This window comes from Chlorocebus sabaeus, unplaced genomic scaffold, assembly GCF_047675955.1.
Source record: "Chlorocebus sabaeus isolate Y175 unplaced genomic scaffold, mChlSab1.0.hap1 unalloc_scaffold_438, whole genome shotgun sequence".
NCBI classification, from domain to species: Eukaryota; Metazoa; Chordata; class Mammalia; order Primates; family Cercopithecidae; genus Chlorocebus; species Chlorocebus sabaeus.
This window is the reverse complement of record NW_027327746.1, coordinates 52,942-65,214: the sequence shown is the minus strand read 5'-3', so window position 1 is coordinate 65,214 and position 12,273 is coordinate 52,942. Positions and strand designations below refer to the sequence as shown.

Below are 12,273 nucleotides of genomic sequence, written 5' to 3'. Positions count from 1 at the left end.
GGTCTTGCTCTGTCACCCAGGCTGGCATGCGGTGGCGTGATCCCTGGCTCAGGCGATCCTCCCCCCTCAGTCACCCGAGCAGCTGGGACCTGGGGCACGCACCAGCATGCCTGGCTAATTTTCTTTTCTTTGTTGCAGGGATGGGGGGTCTCGTTGTGTTGCCCAGGTGTGGCTCTGTTTTCTGGTGAGTGTACAGTGGGTTTTTATGGGGAACCTCTGTATTTGGGTCGGGGGTGTGGCATCCTGGTCAGGAAATGGCCCTCAGGCTTCCTTCCTGCCCAGCCAGGGTCACGAGTAGTGTCTCCACCTGGGCTGGTGTGTGTGTGCTGGCCAGTAGGGCTTAGTCCTGGACTGCAGACTGGTGCTGGTCCATGGTCTGTTAGGGACCGCGGGGTCATAGCCGGAGGTGAGTGGCGGGCGAAGTGAGCATGACCGCCTGAGCTCTGCCTCCTCTTGGATCAGCGGCAGCATTTAGATTCTCCTAGGCGCTGGGACCCTATTGTAAACGGCATGTGAAGGGATCTCGGAGGTGCTCCTTATGAGGATCCAATGCCTGACCTGAGGTGGAACAGTTGCATTTCAAAACCACCCCTCAGAAAAATTGTCTTCCGCGATACCCATCCCTGGTGTCGAGAAGGCTGGGGTCCTTAACCATCTGGAGGGATGTACCGTGTCAGACTCACTGTGGTCGACGGGCTGTAGGCCAGGTTTCGTGAGGTCACGTGTCGGCTTGTAGGACTTTCTCTGGCAGAGGTGCGAGTGACTTCTGTTCACTGTGAGAGGCTCATCTCAGGGGCTTCATGGCCTGGGGGATGGCAGCCTGTTTGAACTGATCGAGCAATCTCACGCTACCCTTATTTTCTGAAACACCCGTGAGTGACTTTTTCACACGTTCTTTGAAGCGGCGTCATGCCCGTGCTCCTTGGTAATGAGCGAATGCTTTTGTTGACCCCTCATCCCCTTTCTTTGGGGTGTGTTCCGGTCTCGGTTCTCACGCGTTCTGCTTCTACGGGAATCTCTGAAGCTGCTGAGTGTAGAAAGCACTGAGGAGGCTGTGCTCCCACCCCCGTGAGCCTTCCAGGCATCGTCCTCTCCCCTCAGCGAGGCGACGTCCATGGCACACCGAGGAGGCTGTGCTCCTGTCCCCCGTAAGCCTTCCAGGCGTCCTCCTCTCCCCTCCAGGGGGACAGGAGGAACCTTTCAAACCCTTCTTAAACTTGTTTCCATGTCTTTGTTTTAACAGATTTCTTTGCATCTTCTCCCTTATCCAGAAGTGAGGGTGTGAACGCTGAGTTATTCCCAGGAGTCAAGAAACCACTGGGAAAGATGTGGCAGTTCAATTTCATCCAGTCTGTGCAGGTGTCCACAACCCCCTTCAGTGGTTGCGTGTGAGTTTATGTGACTTGGGGTTTTTATTTTTTTATTTATTTTTTTTATTTTTGAAGAAAGAAAATCTTGTTGCTGGGGACTTCAGAGGGTGTGCTGGGATTGTGTGGGGCGGACATCGGGGGCTTCAGTGTGTGGCCTCCTTGAAAAGACGTTCAAATTCAGGCTGAGCGTCCCTACTCCAAAATACTCTGAAACCTGAACCATTCCGAGCTCTCCCTCATATGACACTCGCAGGAAATGCGAGTGTGTTTTTAAAACAGATTTGGATGAGTTGCTTTCTGTACAACACACCTGGACAGACGGAGCCTGGTTCTCCACAATGGCACCAGAGACTTTTGGGACAGACCCTCAGGGCACAGCACCAGCTCCCTGGGAGAAACCGGTGCCTGTGGGATGGAGGAAAGAAGAGGCAAACCGTGCTGAGGTGTGAACGGCAGTTTGCTCTTAGACATAACACACACGCCTTCCGGAAGTTTCCACGAAGCACCGTTAAAGCCACCAGTGTGGACGGGTCCTGAGATCAGGAGACCCAGAACAGACTTGTATTTGAAACCCTTCATGTGCTGCAATCTCTTTGAAGAGGACCACAAGTTGTCTGTTAATTATGTTGTAAAATTAATTTTTTATTAAGTGCCATGACGTTTTTGTGTGGGGGGTGTAGGGCTGGTGTGTGACAGTAAAACAGATGCAGTGACACAGCTGGTAGGTGTTGGTTCTGGGCCCCAGTTGGGCAGTTGTATGAAAACAAACAAAAAATTCTCGACAGTGGTATGAACCGAAACACCTGGATTTCGTGTTTTCATGTAATTAACATGAAGGCACACATTTGTATGTTAAACCCACATTTTTCTACATGTAGTAAAATTCACACCTTTAAGTATTTAGCATAGAAACAGCTGTGCAGCATCTTCTCCCTGCCCACAGCCACCCGGATGTTCTGAGTGGAAACTGCGCTGCCGTGGGCTTTGTGAGTGGTGAGCCGTACACAGATATGCACTGTTTGCTGTGTCCGCTGACGTGAGCCCTGGTCAGTTCTGTTTCAGGTGGATGCTTTCGTTTGTACTTCGCTTCTCTTGTTATGTTTGTAAGTTCAGTAAACTTGGGACCAATGGTGAGAGTAGGCGTAGAGGAGTGTGGTGTCATCAATTAAGGAAAATCCACGCTCGCCAGGCGTTGCAGAAGGAGGAGGCGTGCAGGGTTCCACTGCCTGCATGAGCCATGACTGCTGAGGGCCTCTGGGCAGCAGCTTATCTGGGCTACTTCGAAATGCAGATTCCTGGGCACAGACCTGAGAGGCCCTGGAGTGACCACCCTCCAGGGATTCCACCCAAACTTGGCCATCTTGTCTCTTGGCAAGTCACCCGTGCCCGGCTGTCTCATTGACATGCCTGGCCATCACAGAGTTAGCTTAGTCATCTGCACAGTTGGTGTGGGTGTGCTGATGGGTGTACCGGGCTGACCCGTCTTCCTTTCTCCCCCTATGAAGTGTTTGAAAGTCTGTTATCCTACCCTGTCCTCTCCCTGTCCTCAGTGGGTAAAAACAGGAGGTTCATTTTCACTTGGAGATGAGGAAAATTCTGAAGTCTCGTAAAGCAGCCAGGACCATCTTCAGAATCATCTTTGTTCCAATCAGCTCTGATATTTTCAGTTGGAAAGACTTTTCCTCAAACACTTTGCATTCGTTCTGTATGAGAAGTGCTGTAGACTTTCCTGTTGGCTTAGTAATTAGTATCTGTTCTGTTGTCCATCACAACTGTATATATTTTCATTCTGAGACATGTTGAGTCAGCCTTTGCAGTCCAGAGGGATTTCATGTGTGTTCATAGAAGCTTCCATCAGAAACCACATTCCAAATAGCTGTGGACATAGAACCTGCTTGTGACTTTGGGAATTGGCAAAGTCAAATTCTATCTCGATTTGAGGCTTTAGGAGCTTTAGAAATTTTGAAATTAGAAAATGAAAATGTGACAAAATTAAGTGTATTTAAAAGAAAAGAGATGTTATGCTGCGGGTTTTAAGTGCTGTGATGCATTATTTGGTTACCTTTAAGGATGTCATGTTCCACCCAAGTTACAAATACAGGAAATAATTTAAATATAAGGTGACCCCTTCAGAACATCCTGGATTTGGTCTTGATCTTCTGCCCTTGAAAATGTGATTTGTGTTTTTTGAAAATATTGTTGTCCTAAACTGTGTGTCTAGACCATCTCATCTGAATTGCTTTGGAAACATCTGCAAGGGCATCTTTATATTCTTGGGTATAGAGTGATAGACACCATTATGCTTTAAAATAGTGAAAGTCCCGTAGAGCAGTTTTTCTTAAACTAATGAGCTATTGTTAGAAATCAAGGGGTGGGTGTAGCAAGTTACAGAATCTCTCAGTGAAAGTGATTATTTAAAATAGAAATTGAGAGAGTGCAATGCATTCTTAGTTTTTAAAGTAAAATGCCAATAGAGAACGTTTTGTTCGCAAGAATGTAAAATGTTACGTCTTTGTTTAGGATTTAAGGATAGTAATTTGTTTCTGAGATCTTTGTGACTGAGATTTGAAATATTAACTACGGTTTATCATCAGTGTTTTATACACATGCACGTATACATATATATGTAAGGTATGTAAAAGGAAAATAAGCATATATGTATTTACATTTATATACCCTTCTATAATGTGTATACTTCTAGTCACATATAGGTCTAAGTGACTATGACTTTATTTGATGACCCTGAGGGTAATTAAATAATTTTCCTGCTCTTAGCCTTGCTTTTGCATCTGAGCAGGGACCCTGCGAAGTGTGCCTACCGCGTTCCAGGCCTTACACAGCCTGTGCCAGGTTTTGGAAGCTGAAGTTTGTCTGCAGCCACTTCGGGAAGCAGGTGGTTGCCAGGATTGCCTAGAGCTCCAGGCTGTCTCCAGTCCCAGCCTCCCTGGGGTAGAAGCTGCCCCACCAGGGGCCTGGACAGGGACGTTAGGACCTGGAGCCAGGGACTGCTCCGGAAGGAGGGCTTCTGTCACTGCTGGGCATGAGAACCGAGGACAGGAGGTGGAACCAGCCTCAGGCCAGTGCACGGCCTCCCAGGAGTGCTTGCGGGAAGCCCTAGCCACCCTTTTGCGACCCCACAGTGAGCACCAAACTCAGTGAGATCCCCTTGGCCCACCCCTCAGGTTCCTAAAATGGTTAGAGTTTCCTGGGCTGTGAATTTTTAAGTCTAGGCTAAAAAGTGCTGGGACAGACTCACAGGGTTCTTTACGTAGAAACGACGGGTATGCTGGTGACTCAGAGCAGGCACTGCATCCTCACTCCAGGGTCCTTTGTGCCAGGTGGAAACGAGCGTGTGGGTCACACAGAGTCCCTGCATCCTCACTCCAGGCACTGCTCTTTGGTTTCTAATTAATAAGCCTTGATAATGAAAATGTGTTCTCCCCAGAGTAGAGTTTCCGGTTATGGAGGCTTACCTGTAAATGCCGTGCCAGGTCAAATATGCTGAGATCTGGGCCAGGTCCTGCTTCCTGACCATGGCCAAGGCGGGTACTTCATTTGGGAGGTGACCCAGAGGGACATCTGAGAGGCCTGCCTGTCCCTGAGGGATGAAGCCGCTGGCCTTCACACGCTGCTCCAGCCTCCATCAGTTCCTTCCTACCTGCAAACTGCCTGCTTTTATGTTGCCATCATTGGAGATGTGTTAGGGACTTCGTATGGAGCGACCCCCATAGGACGAGCAGATCGTGGAAAGGTGGGAACCAGGGCTGGGAGGGTGGTGACCACGGCCAAAATGAGAACCGTGTTGGGCTGGGAGGTCCATCTTCTGTCTAAAGTGTTTTTTAAAATAAAACTGTCTCAGGAGCATGAGAGGGCAGGCCACAGATGGGGAGAACGTATCTGTAAAAGACTCATCTGATAAAGGCTGTTATCCAAACCGCGCAAGGAACTCTCAAAATGCAACAAGAAAATGAACAACCTGATTAAAAATTGACCAAAGACCTGGACAGATATACCCCAACAAAGAAGATACACCGATGGCAAATCTACACGTGGAAAGATGGCCCGCGTCTTATGTCGTAGGGCGAGGCGCCACTGCGCACCCAGCAGCCTGGTCAATACTGGAACTCAGACACCATCTCGTGCTGGTGGGTGTGTGGGCATCAGGACCCTCACTCATCGCTGGGGAAAGTGGGGCAGCTGCGGCGGGAGGCAGCGTGGCAGTTTTCTGTGGCATTAAGCACTCTGACTGCAGAAGCAATCACGGTCCTGCACGTTTACTCAGAGGAGCTGAAAGTTTACTTCCGTGCAGAAATGTGCACACAGATGTTGACAACAGCTTTATTTATAATTGCCAAAACTAGAAAGGAACCAAGATGCGCTCCAGTAGGTGAATGGATAAACTGTGTTATGTCAAAACTGGGATATTATTCAGCACTAAAAAGAACTGGACCACTAAGCCATGAAAAGACACGGATCTTGAACGCATGTTGCTAAGTGAGCCTCCAATCTGGAAAGGCTGCCTGCTCTCTGAGTCCAACCACAGGACAGTGTGGAAAAGGCAAAGCTGTGGAGACAGTAAAATGGTCAGCAGCTGCCAGGGGTTGGGGAAGGGAGGGATGAATGGGAGGAGCATAGGGGGATGTGTAGGGTGGGGAAGCCACTCCGGGTGGGGCTTTCGTAGGGGATCCATGCCGTTCCACATCTCTGAAACCCACAGAGTGAGCAGCAGCAGGCCAAGCTCTCGTGTGAGCTGTGGACTCGGTGGTGGTGCTGTGTTGATGCGGGTCTGTCGGTCGTACAGACGTGCTGGTCCGGTAGGGGCAGGAGAATGATGGAAGCTTTGCCTGTGCTGGGGAAGGAGATATGTGAGGACTCTGTACTTTCCTCCTGATTTTGCTATGAATTGAAAACTGCTTTTAAAAACATCTCTTGAAAAGGCAAAGTGCTAGCCAGATAGCATCTGTGTGAAGGTGTGGCCTATGTTCTACTCTCAGGATTTCCCTGTTAGAATACACATATCTAAATTATTCAGAAGTTAAACCTTTGCATTAAGTAACTCACTACAAAGTTAATTACAGCATCAGCTTGAGCACTGCCAGGATAGCCAGGATCCTGTATATTGACCAGCTTCTCTAGGAGTCAGGCTTTGGGGGGCAGAGAGGAAGTGAGATCTGTAAGCCTGTGGCAGGGAGCCGGCAGGGATGTTTTTTTTTTTTTCTTACATCAGTTTTCCTTATCACTGTGGCCTTCATAGACTTGGGGAGTCAGGAGTCCCCACTCTTGGGCACCTCAGAAACCAAAGGCTGCTCCTAATCCTCATGCTCCAGATGCCTCAGGGGGAGGTACCTGGGTTGTTGGGTGCAGTTCCCTTATTTGCTACTCAGTGGAATTGGCCCACAGCATTTCTGGTTGTTTTTAAGAGCTGATGCTTGAGCTGCTTAAAATCACATATGGATATTGATTTACCTGTAAAAGTTAAGAATGGAATTTGAGCTCAAAGATTTGTGAAAATGCTCAGTTTGTGTACTGATACATACATTACATTTGTGAAAACATCTAAAAGTCCAGGATTTATATTAAACACTTCTTGATTTTTGTAATATCTACCTGTCATATTTCCATTTGATTAATAGATGTCAGAGGGCTTAAATTTTGAGTGCCTGAATTCACTGAATTTAAAACTTCTTACATCAAATGTAATTGAACTGAATGTAGCCAACAGTGCATGCTTTTGTAAGTATTGATTAAAAAATATATAAAAACACATATGAACATGCAGATGGGGGCAACATCTTTGTTTTCTGAGGAGACAAATTTTTAAAAAGCTAAGGGGTCTTATAACTTTTTAGTTTCCAACTTATTTGCCCTAAAGTTGAAAGTTTGGTAGCAGCAGATTGACAGCAGCAGAAGAGGAGATCCTGCGCAAGCGCAGGCTCTGGGAGCAGCGGGGTGAGTGCCGGAAGGAGCTGGCTGGAGGCAGAGCAGGGAGGTGCTCAGGCAGGCCAGGATGGCCTCAGGGCACGCGGCTCAGCCAGTGAGAAAGGGCTCACATTTCCTGGAGAGCCCTTGTCTCTGCCCACGGAAAACCCAGACTCCTTCCAACTGGGATGTGCATCTTATATAAAAGTTGTTACTCCCAGAAAGGAAGCCAGTGGATATAGAATTTTTTTGTATGCAGAAATTACTTTACATTTGTTTCTAACTTTATCCTTTTCTTCCCTCGTCTTAGTGTCTAGTAACTTTCTGCAGGTAACACGCACATCTTAGGAGAGAGCTGTATTTCAGTTGCTGTTGGCTCTGATGTGACTTTGTGGTGTCTGAGGTTCTGTCCAGAGCGTGGCGCTCTCTGCTGAGTGTTGCCTGTTGAAGGCCCGTGTGGAAACTTTCCCTGTAAGCTCGTCGACCCCAGCAGTCTTGGTTCAGAAACCTTTGGACTCGCTGAGACTTCACACAGCCTTCTAAATTTTCTTTTCATTTTAGTGTTCCCCATTCATTCAGATGTTTTCCAGAATGTAAGTAAGCTGCTGAATGCAGGGTGGGGGGTGCCCTCCGTTGGCCCTGGGGAGAAGCATCGCTGTTTCTCCGGATGGAGCTTCCCGCCCGCCATGACGTGCTCCAAGATGGAGCGGGTTCTTTGGCAGAAGTAACCATCAAAGGCCCACCTCTCAGCGGCAGGGTGGCTGTGGGTATGCGACCTCACGGCCATGCCGGCCCCTTCCCGTCAATGGCACCAAGGAGAGGAGCAGGGGGAGGCCTGGGATATGTGCTTCCGAGACTGTGTCATCCGTTTGTAACTAGACATGCAGAGATAGTGTTGGAGATAAGCAGGACACAGTGTCTCTCCCTAATGAGCGCAGGCGTGCCCTTGAGAGGGTCAGGTTTCTGTGCGGTTGATCCAGACTCAGCCTGGCTGTGGCAGTGCAGGTGACTGCTGGGCTGTGGCAAGGCTGCACCCATTGTCCATCTGAAATGGCCCCATTCCCAGGCTCGCTGTGCCAGCTGGGTGCCCAGGCCTGACTTCCTGCCAGGACGGAGGCCCCATGTATGTGGGGGACGGGGGGAGGTGGGGGTCCTGCTTTATTGCCGTATCCAATACCACACAGGGTCAGCACTCAGGAAACATGTGCTATGTGGGTCAGCGATTGAGTTCAGAAACCTGGAAAACTCAGCAGTGCAGGCTTCGGGTATGACCCGTCCAGCCCTCGGGCTCTTTCTCTGAATTTCTTTCCATGACATCCTCCTCATCCCAAGGACCCCTGTCCCCGCGTGACTATTGGCAACTTCAGAGCTTCCTCTGCCTCCCCTCCCAGGCCCTGGTGTGGCTGGGGCAGCTAGTGGCTGTGCAGACCCCACAACCAGTAGATCGTAGGTGCCAACGGCTTGGTCCTGGGTTACCTGAGCCAAGGACTCCAGTGCACGGCTGGATCAAAAGGCCTTGGGTTGCAGAGAGGGTGGTTGGATATTGAGGGACAATCTGGAAAGGAGAAAGGGAAATGGGTGTGCTGGATGGGCAACTGGAGAAGTCTGCAGAGCCTGGGACCCGGTGCAGTTGCAGAGCTGGCATGGGGAACCTGGTGACACAGCCAGCGTGCAAGTGGGCAAAGTCAAAGGCTTCAGACCGACATGGAGGGGCTGGTCTAAAACGATCCTCCTTTTCCTTTAATCCTAGCGACTGCTGGCTTACTGGGTGGGGGAATGAGATCTGTGGTGGCGGCGAGGAGAGACAGGGATTTTAATTAAACCCCTCTTTCTGGGAGAGGGGAGTAGCCGTCTCCGTAGAACGGTGAAGCATTGTCATCTCAGGCAGCTCAGGCTGCTGTAACGAAACACCATTGACTGAGTGGCTTATGAACAACAGGAATTTCTCACAGTTCTAGAGGCTGGAAGGCGGGATCAGGGTGCCACACAGGTGGGTTCTGGTGCGGGCCACTTCCTGGTTCATGCACACCTTCTCTCTGACCCAGACACAGTGGGAGGGTGACGGATTTGCTGGGCTCCTTTCTGAGGCACAAACCCCATTCATGGGGCTCCAGCCTTGGGAACTCATCACCTCCCAAAGACCACCTGACAGCATCGCATTGAGGGTGAGGATTTCAACCTGTGTTTTGGGGGACAGGCAGGCAGTTCCTAACCATCACTCTCTTTGTGTATTTCTGACTCAACATTGAGTCTGCATTCGGCTCTCTGCGAGACAGAGCCTGTAAGCATGTCCACATCGGGGGCAAGGTAGCTGCCAGGGGTGCGAGAACAGGGTTTCAATGTCAGTCGGAGCTGCTTTCCTGGCACATGTACTCATAAGCTATCCTGGCAACATTTGCTCTTCACGAAGAGTCGATCAGGCAGTGGGGGCAGCGGGCGTTGTTGCCAGAAGCTTGGAACTGATGGGCAGCAGAGAAGGGGCAGAGGTCACGACCTTGGGGGTTCAGTGCCAGGTGTCTGCCCTGTGTAGGCCTCACACCTGTGACTGTGCAGGGACTGAGCAGACCGGGGCTTGCTGTCCAGTGTGGCTCTCATGCAGATGATTATCGGGGTGTGCTTTCTATATAATGTTCCCTCAACCCCATGCCCACCCCACCAGTTTCTGTGCCTAGCAGAAATCATGCTGCATCTCTTTGATAGGAAGCTCTGAGTTGTCTATCGAGGTGTAGGAATAGCACGATTTGGCTCAAGTCAAAATACTTTGCAGTGAAGATGCATGGAAGAGGATTCTAGGCTTCCATTTGACGTTTTAGACTGCCTGAGTGTTACAGGACTGTCTTGCTTGTTAAAAAGCACCAGATGGGAAAGGGTACTGGTTAATAAAGGAGACTTTTTACATTAGCACAGAGAGGGTGGCTTTTGAGACAAATTCAGTGTAACGTAGGTGTGTTTGTGAGCCGTCAAAGGGACCATCTCTCTGCTGGCGACACATGTTTTCTGGTATTGGTTTTGTTCTGAAAAAGGATGAGTGGCATTCGGTAGAGTCATTCCAAAATTCACCTGGAAGGCGTCCACATGGTACCTTGTTTTCTCCTGACATTCGGGCACCACGAGGAATTATTCTTGTCTTCAGCACAAGCAGGAGACTTTTCCTGAACACCTGCTCCTCTTTGGCATTGTGGGTGTGAAGGGCTCAGAGTGACCCTGTCTTCATGGAGCTTTCAGACACCACGGGGGACAGTGTGGCATGAGTGTCAGGCTCGGGTGGGACAGAGGCTTTCCCCAGAAAACAGCTGTGGATTCCAGAACGGCCCTCGACCCCTCCTCCCTCTGTTCCTCCACGTCATATTTGAATTAAGGCTGTTCTATCATAGCGGGGGTGTCATGTTAACTGGAAGTGTGCTTTTCTTCTGGGCAGCAAATAAATTAGTGGTATGTTTGCCAAGGACAGCGAGATTTGATTTGATGAATCCAGTGGGGAAAAGGAGAAGGGGCTTGGCTGGGTGGGGACTGGTTTGAGCACACACCATTCTTGGTGCCATCACTTTCTGCAGCTGAACCCTGCGTACGTGTCCCATTAATCTTGCTAGTCCAGTGTTACTGGGTCCTGGGAGTGGTGCCATCTTGGCTCACTGCAACCTCCGCTTCCTAGGTTCAAGCAGTTCTCTCTGCCTCAGCCTCCTGAGTAGCTGGGATTATAGGTGTGTGCCACCACGCTTGGTTAATTACAAAAATGTTTAATATAGGCAGGATTTTGCCATATTGGCCAGGCTGGTCTCGAACTCCTTACCTCAAGTGATCGGCCCACCTTGGCCTCCTAAAATTCTGAGATTGCAGGCTTGAGCCACTGCACCCGGCCCGATCCTGACATCTTCTAAAGCTGCCTTCATGAACCAAAAGCCAGTCTATGTTTGAAAATCAGGCTTGAAGAGCCTAGGAGGAGAGGGATATACTTCAGCTAAGTAAGTAACTATGCATATGTTAAAAATATGGGCCAAAACCTACCCCAAATGTTAACTCTTCTGCTTTGTGTTTTGTATCCATTTATGGTTATTCTTTCAGTATTAAGATTTTTAAAGATTCTTTTGATAATTATGGATGAATTACTATTAAAACTGAGCTGCATTTGTAACACTTTAAAGAACTAATTGGATGACATTATTTTTCTCGGACGCATTTTGGATAGTTACATAATTAATGTTTATCTCTTTGCCAGAAATCTTTTTTTTTTTTCCCCAGAACAGAAACCTGAAAAGAAACATTCCTTTGCAGTAAGTGCTATTTCACTGTGTGACAATCAATTTTTGAATGTGAGAACACGATCGTGTATTTTTGGGATAATTCTTGCTTAATAGTGATAATGCTAAGTGTTGAAATTATGGAACAATTTGTTTCTTTGAAAATTACTATTCTCCTGCTCACCAGGTGGGAGCTGATGAGAACGTGGATGTAAAAATTAAATTATATTTAGCTTGTATAAAATAAGTTAAAAAAAAAAACTTTTTTGTTTTGTGCTACTACTGAAGTTGCTTAGCTGTGGAAATGAGGTTATTGCAGGCACCTAGAATTGTATCTCCTTCACTTCCATGATGGGAAGAAATTCTCCAACAAGCACAGGAATCTGACTTTCTGATACTGAGACTCCTAGGCATGAAGTCCCATGGAAGGGGTGGTGATTACGTGAGTGTTGGCGTTGATGTGGGCACCCTCCAAGCCGGACGCGGGAGTAGGGATAGGTGAGCGTTGGCATTGATGTGGGCGTCCTCCAAGCCGGACGCGGGAGTAGGGATAGGTGAGCGTTGGCGTTGATGTGGGCGTCCTCCAAGCCAAGAGCAGGTAAGGGCAGAAAGAACAGGCCCCTCAGGAGCCATGAGAAAATAAAGTGTTGGCAGCAGTGGTAAGGGTTGGTGTCAGGGGCCAGGAAGAGGTGGCGAAGGGGGCATGTGCCTCAAGGCAGCCCTGGAACCCACGGTCCCTGCGGTCC

General features: G+C 48.9%; 1 protein-coding gene across 2 annotated transcripts in view; it reads left to right on the top strand.

The window, feature by feature from the left end:
* The window catches only part of LOC140711272 (ATP-dependent 6-phosphofructokinase, platelet type-like), a 78,632-nt gene that overhangs the window by 52,389 nt on the left and 13,970 nt on the right, over positions 1 to 12,273 (top strand). The gene's annotated exons all lie outside the window — the stretch shown is intronic.